Here is a 5,840-nt window from a genome sequence, read left to right as displayed (position 1 = left end):
GCAGAGTGGAATTCCACCATGTCGGCACATTGCATATCAACCTGTTAACTTGCATGGAGAAAGACCTCTGTATCGATGCAAGTCAATGACATGAGGGGTGCAAACAGCGGAAGTGAGCACACAGTTTCCATACTATCTGAAGCAGCTCATCCAGGCCAGGATAGTGGCATAGAAATCGCTGTACCACCAGGTTGAGGATGTGAGCCATGCAAGGCACATGTGTGAGCTTGCCTCCGCGTAGTGCCACCAACAGGTTCACACCGTTATCGCCCACGGCCTTCCCTGGCTCCAGGTTCAGCAGAGACTGCCATTGCTGAAAATAAGCGTGGAGAGCTGTTCACAACTTTTCAACTGTATAATTGCGATCTCCAAGGCATATTAATTTGAAGACTGCCCTGGCTGCGCAGTACGGAGGTGTTGTGGATTTGCTCTGCAGTGTTGAAATGCCTGTCTCGTTAATGCAGAGGTTGATTGCGCAGGTGGAGGTCCTAGAGGAGGTGGAGGAGGCAGAAGCAGTGGAGGAAGTGGGAAATACAGACGTTTGTCCTACAAGCCTTGGGCATTCCAAGATTTGTGGAGCAGGCCTTTCCCCGCCTGCCCCCACAGCCACCAGAGTCACCCAGTGCCCAGTCAGTGAGACGTAACACCCATGGCCATTTTTACTCTTCCAGGTGTCTGTGGTGAAATGCACCCTGGAAGATATATATTTAGTCAAGGAATGGGTGATGTTGTCTGCGATATGCTGGTGTAGCACAGACACAGCTTTTTTAGAGAAGTAATGGTGACTGGGCAACTGGTAATGGGTAACTGCATCGGCCATCAGCTTTCGGAAACCATCTGTATCTACCAGGTGGAAAGGCAGAATTTCCATGGCCAACAGATTGGAGATGGTGTAGTTCAACCTCTTAGCTTTGTCACCAGTAGGATGAAACAATCTTTTACGTGACCACAACTGCGGGACCGAGGGCTGGCTGCAGTGTTCAGAGAGGGCGGAGTATGGTGAAATGGACAAACTGCTGGACCGTGAGTGAGGTGCAAGTGCAGATGTTACAGTGGATTGAAAAATATGTGGTGTGAAACAAACACAGCAGGCATATCCTCTTCAGTTATAACTGATGGGCTCTCACTCAGCCTGACTGGAGCGGGTACAGAACTGGAGGTTCTGCGGTGTGAGACCTGCAAGCCAATACTTGGCACGGTAACAGAGGAGGAGGCAGAAGCAGCAGATGCAGTTGATGGGGCAGCTGATGGTTGTTGAGGTCTGCTGGTCCACATTTCAGTGCTGTGAGATTCCCAGCTTAACGTATGTTTTTTGCACATGTAAACGTTCATGCATGTAGTAGTCAAATTATTGCAGTTTTTCCCTCTACTGAGTTTTTTATCGCAAAGCTTGCAGATAACATGAGTTGGCTCATCCTTCGCGGTGACAAAAAAGGCCAAGGCTACGCAACCCTTGCCACCCCTGTGAGTTGCAGACCCGCAACCGCTTCTGGCCACAGCAGCTCCTCGTGCATTTCGTAGGGCGAAAGGTAACCTCCTCATCTTCCTCCTCCACCTCCTCAGATGAGCTACTCGGCTGTGTGACTATGGGTTCACACCAAGTAGGATCTTCAACCTCGTCATCATCCAACGTGTTATCCCATTCTTCACCCTCAGAGTGACCCTTTTTCTCTTGTTGCCCTGACAGCACAGTACAGTCCGCATGAACCTCAGGTATCTGAGTCTGATCAGGATCACTTCCCTCCCCGGTGGTTAATGTCTGGTGACTGGGGTCAGGAACCTGCTCGGACCCTACTCCATCCTGCCCCGAATCCAACCTAACAAATTTTGGCCATCAGTGCAGATGCTTTCCTCCTCTTCTTGACTATGTGAATATTTGGAGTACACTTCTGATGCCCATGGTATAGAATAGGTGAACAGTTCACCAGACTCTCCCATCTGTGGTTCGCTACAGTCAGTTGGCCAGTTGGACAGTTGTGACGTGGGTGGAAGCAAGGGTAATTGGGTTGCCATCTCTGTGGACTGTACTGTGTGTGATGTTGAGATGGAGGAAGAAGAGGAGAGGCCACTTGAAGCAGCGCTTGCCATCCACTGGAGCACCTGCTCTTTCTGGCCCTTATAACCAAGGAGTATCGCTGTGCCGCTGCCAAAGAAAGGGAGTGGAGTAGCCCATCTACTAACAGAAGTTGTCAGTTGTCTTTGGATAGGACATGACGGTGTTGGTTCACTAGCTTTTTCACTAACATTACCACCTACTCCACGTATACCTTCAGGGTCAGCTCCAGGTTTTCGTGGGCCCCGGGCAAAAGAGTCTCAGTGGGCCATTTTAACACATTCACGATTTCATGATGCACAGATACAGCGGTGAAATATAGGTATACAACACAGGGCCAGGCTGTCCCCTCAACCTTCACATATGCGGACATGCACGCCGACACACAGTACGCAGACATGCACACAGTACGCAGACATGCACACACACACAGTATGCAGACATGCACGCACACACAGTACGCAGACATGCATGCACACACAGTACGCAGACATGCACATGCACACAGTGCGCAGACATGCACATGGTACACAGATATGCACACATACAATACACAGACACGCACATACACAGATACGTACACACATACATATTTGAACACAAATTCTTAAAAACACTTATGAAACGGACATAAATATATATACATAGTCATACACACTGACATACACAGACATTTACATCATACACACACATTAGAAATATTTTTAATATGGGGATTGGGGAAGATGGCAAGAAGCCTCACTCACCTACCTCCTGTCCTGTCTTCAGTCCAGCTCCTCTGCCATGTGGCTGTGCAGGGCTTCTGGCGTGTCACAGACATGGCCCTGAACCATCAGAGGGGCCCACTCACTGTTGGGGCCCGGGCTGCTCCCCCTCATCTGTGCAGGGCCGCCGGCATGTCACAGACAAGGGGCCCTGTACCATCTGGGGGGCCCACTCACTGTCGGGGCCCGGGCTGCTCCCCCTCATTTGTGAAGGACCTCAGGTGGTGTTTGATTGCCAGTACTTCAGATGTGGCGGCCAGCAGTGCGCTGTGAGAGGGTGTCTGCTAGCAATGACACTGCAGGAGTGACACACAAGCACAATAAAGGTACAGTGTTGCCACTGCTGCATCATTACTAACAGACAGAGCCACACAGCACAATGCATGCGGTCATATCTGGTGAAGTGCCGGCTATCAAGCAGCGCCGGCAGTCCTGGCTGCATAGATGCAGGGGAAGCAGCCTGGCCCTGACAGCGAGTGGACCCCTCTGACGGGCCAGGGCCCTGGCACTTGCCCGGGTACTCCGGGTGCTGACGGCGGCCCTGTATACCTTGAACACCAAGCCTATTCCCCCTTCCACCACGACCTCTCTTTTTTCCACACATGTTGCTCAGGTACTGTGGGTAGGAGCACTCTATTAGCAAAACAAAATTCGATTTTTTCCTCTGCAACAGCTCTGCACACACCTGAATTTCAGTGGCACTAAATGACAAGGTAAGATAAGGCTTGCTGTATAACGTTACTGACAGAACAAATTATTTTTTTACTGTGGATGAGGCTTTTATAACATAGGAGATATTCTCCAAACTATTTCAAACTGAGGTGTCCCTGCTGTATAACGTTAGGAACCAAAGTATTTTTTTTACTGTGGATGTGGCCTGTATAACATAGGAGATATTCTCCAAACTATTTCAAACTAAGATGTCCCTGCTGTATAACGTTAGGAACCGAACAAAGTATTTTTTTAGTGTGGATGATTCCTGTATAACATACAAGATATTCTCCAAACTATTTCAAACTCAGATCTAGCCTGCTGTATCACATTAGGAACAGCAAAAAATAGATTTTTTTACTCTGCATAAGCTCTGAATACAGCTGAATTTCATCAACATTAAGAGGACTAGGTGGCTTATATCAGAGTGTAACACGTTTGCGACAGAAAAAAATATTTTTTGGACTCTGCCTAGAAATAGATAAAATCTTTTTTTTTACTCTGAAAACTGCTGAAGTTCACAGCCACTAACATAGTAGCTGACGTATATCACAGTGTATGACGTTTGCCACACAAAAAAATCTTTGGTGGACTCTACCTAGCAAGACAAAAAATCTATTTTTTTACTCTGAAAACAGCTGAGGTTCACTGCCACTAAGGTAGTAGGTAGCTTTTAGCAGAGTGTATCACGTTTGCCACACAAAAAAATCTTTGGTGGACAAGACAAAAAAAATATTCACATTAGCAAATGGAAAAAAAAGGTTTTTGTGCTCTGCAGATAGCTGAATTTCAACCCCACAAAATCAAAAAGTGGCCTACAAGGGCTTGCTTGCTTATCACCTTAGCAAGTGCAAAAATAGATTAAAGGTATACTCCTGCATGGAGCACAGTGCAAGCGATGCACAACATTTTTCTATGGCATTAGCCTTGCTCTTTCTGTCAGAATCTCAGTAATTGCTCAAGAAACAAGAAAAAGTGCTGCAAGGTCGATGGAACAGGTACACAGCACAGGACTTATCTACACTATCTGACTTCCAAACAAGTGCCCATCTATCTAGCTACTATCTCTCAGAATGTGACGCCCAGCTGCGCTTGGTATCACAGATCCTAGAAGAGTGCATTGATGGATTCCTCCACAAGAGGCCCCCATAAATAGGGAAGGTGGAGCCAGGCAGTTCAGTTCCTCTGATGAGTTCCTGCAGTAGAGAAGCCTGAGAGAGGTTAGTCTCCAGAGGAGCTCAGTCTAGTTTAGAGAACTCGGCTAATAGTTCAGTAGTGGAGCACGAGGCTCCTGCTAGCTAGATTCAGGGAGCTCAGTTAGAGCTTAAGGTGTGCCGGCGCCATAAGATCAGTGAAGCACGGCAAGCTCCCGATATTGTGTATAGCCTAGTGAGGGCCCGAGTAGGCCGAAAGCGAGTGGAAAGTTAGTAGCAGTGGGGGCAGAGGAGCTTAACCAGCTAACCCCGAAGCATTTACCGGACACCAGGTCCGAGCTTACCGGGATCTCTACGATCCAGTAGGGCATAACCGGAATCCCTGGAGAACTACAGGTTCCAGGATCGCTAAAGTGCTGATACGTAACAGAGCTGGGAGACACATAGACTCCCGCAAGCTGAGAAGCGTGTACTCCAAGAAAAGGCCCTACCACAAGGTCAGCCAGCGCAGGACAGAGACAAAGTTAGGCCTAGCTCCAGGCAGGTCAGAAACTTACTATGCAGAGAAAAGAAACAGGAGGCCCTACACTTGCTCATTGGGGAGGATCCTGATATGCAGCCTTCACCCTACAGTGCTCCGGGATGTGCCTGAATTTCCATCAGTAAAAGGTACTGAAGTGACTATCGTGTCGGTCCCTATTCTTGCTCTGACCCGGCTGGGTCTCGCCTGTCCTGCATCCCCCTCTCCGTACGCTGCCCTGAGGCCTAGCTCCACCTGTGGGGAGCTATACCATCGAGCTGCCTTATCACTGGCCTCAGTGGACTGCCGCAGCGCTGGTGATTCTCACCAGAAACCACAAGCGCATCACGAACTTTCATAAAATTAACAAAGAATCCCCTTTTAAAAGCTAACCCCAGGGTAGGGACCCGGGAGCCGACTACCGCGTCATCCCCAAGGCCAGGCAAAGGCCCGGGTACCAAGTCATCCCCATTCCCCTGGGCTTGTCATCCTTCCTGGCGTCACAAACAGGATCGCGTGCCCGCTGCAACGACGGAGTGTTATGCCCGTTGCCACCGGGTACTGTGCGCCTTTAATTAAAAACTGTGTACGTTAAACTGTGGTGAAGATTGCCGCCATTGTTGGGCCGCCGAGCGAGA

The sequence above is a fragment of the Phyllobates terribilis genome, unplaced genomic scaffold (assembly GCF_046119375.1).
Source record: "Phyllobates terribilis strain yellow unplaced genomic scaffold, ASM4611937v1 Scaffold_3__8_contigs__length_932513732, whole genome shotgun sequence".
Classification (NCBI taxonomy): Eukaryota; Metazoa; Chordata; class Amphibia; order Anura; family Dendrobatidae; genus Phyllobates; species Phyllobates terribilis.
This window is presented reverse-complemented; position numbering follows the sequence as displayed.